Below are 1,116 nucleotides of genomic sequence, written 5' to 3'. Positions count from 1 at the left end.
ATATATATATATATATATATATATATATATATATATATATATATATACTACATTTTCATTGTTTATTTGTTGAAGAAGTGGATAATTTGGGGAGATCAACCAGTGACCTTGGAAATCTCCTGAGATATGTGGGAGTTTCCCTGGCTCCCTCTGTCCACTGACTCAGTGTGAGAATGCTTATCCAGTAACACCATTCTTCTAATTCAGTTGTTTGCTATAGATGGTCATTATATAACTTGGAATCTGCTGGTGTAGGAATTTGAGACAAAAGACTGATAGATATGTAACAGTGAACCACCTGGTTTAGGTAACAGACACCCTTCATCTTTATAAAAATAAACACAGACAGTCCTTATTTGTGCAAAACTTACAAGGACCAAAGTTGTAAGCAGGAAGCCAAGGCTCTGAAGCTCAGAGTGAAGGGAAACCCCAGAGGCTGGCAGGAAACCTGTGCCCCCTCCACACCTCCTGCACTGAAGGAGGAGACACAGAGCTGAGGACCAGCCTGAAATACTGTACAGCTGCAAACGGAGGCTGTGTCAGTGTGTTCCCTGAGCACAGTAGTATGTGGCAGAGTCTGCAGTGTCCACACTGGCGAGCTTGAGGAACACCCGGTTGTTGGAGCTGTCCTTGGAGATGGTGAGCCGCCTCTTCAGGGACGGGTTGTAGTATTTATCATCATCCCAATCAATTCGTGCCAGCCACTCCAGACCCTTCCCTGGAGGCTGACGGATCCAGCCCACACATACACCATAAGTGCTCAGTGAAAACCCAGAGCAAGCACAGGTCAGACTGAGGGTCTCAGAGGGCTGCAAGAGCCCACGCCAGACTCCTTCAAGGTGACCTGGGACAGGACATCTGTGAAGAAAGAAACAGAAGGTGAGGTTGGAACAGGTGAGGATAGGAAGGTCCATCCCGTGGGTGGCCTTGGCACTCACATGCAGGGATAAGCAGCAGCAGCAGGGAGGAAGCAAGCCTGGCCATGGCTGCACACCAGTGAACACCCAGGCCCAGCTTTGGCTTTTCAACCCAGGTGTGGGTGGAGCCAGGGGAGATTTGCATTCCTCAGCAGGTGCTGGCCCTGAGGGTGGACTTAAGTTTCAGGACCAGGAGGAG

The 1,116-nt window shown here is 48.7% G+C and overlaps 1 pseudogene; it reads right to left on the bottom strand.

Annotated features, from left to right (window-relative positions):
- Positions 1–539: 539 nt before the first annotated feature.
- Positions 540–984, bottom strand: LOC129675543 (immunoglobulin heavy variable 2-70-like; annotated as a pseudogene).
- Positions 985–1,116: the final 132 nt, after the last annotated feature.

This window comes from Psammomys obesus, unplaced genomic scaffold (assembly GCF_907164565.1).
Source record: "Psammomys obesus unplaced genomic scaffold, mPsaObe1.curated_primary_1811, whole genome shotgun sequence".
Taxonomy (NCBI): domain Eukaryota; kingdom Metazoa; phylum Chordata; class Mammalia; order Rodentia; family Muridae; genus Psammomys; species Psammomys obesus.
This window is presented reverse-complemented; position numbering and strand designations above follow the sequence as displayed.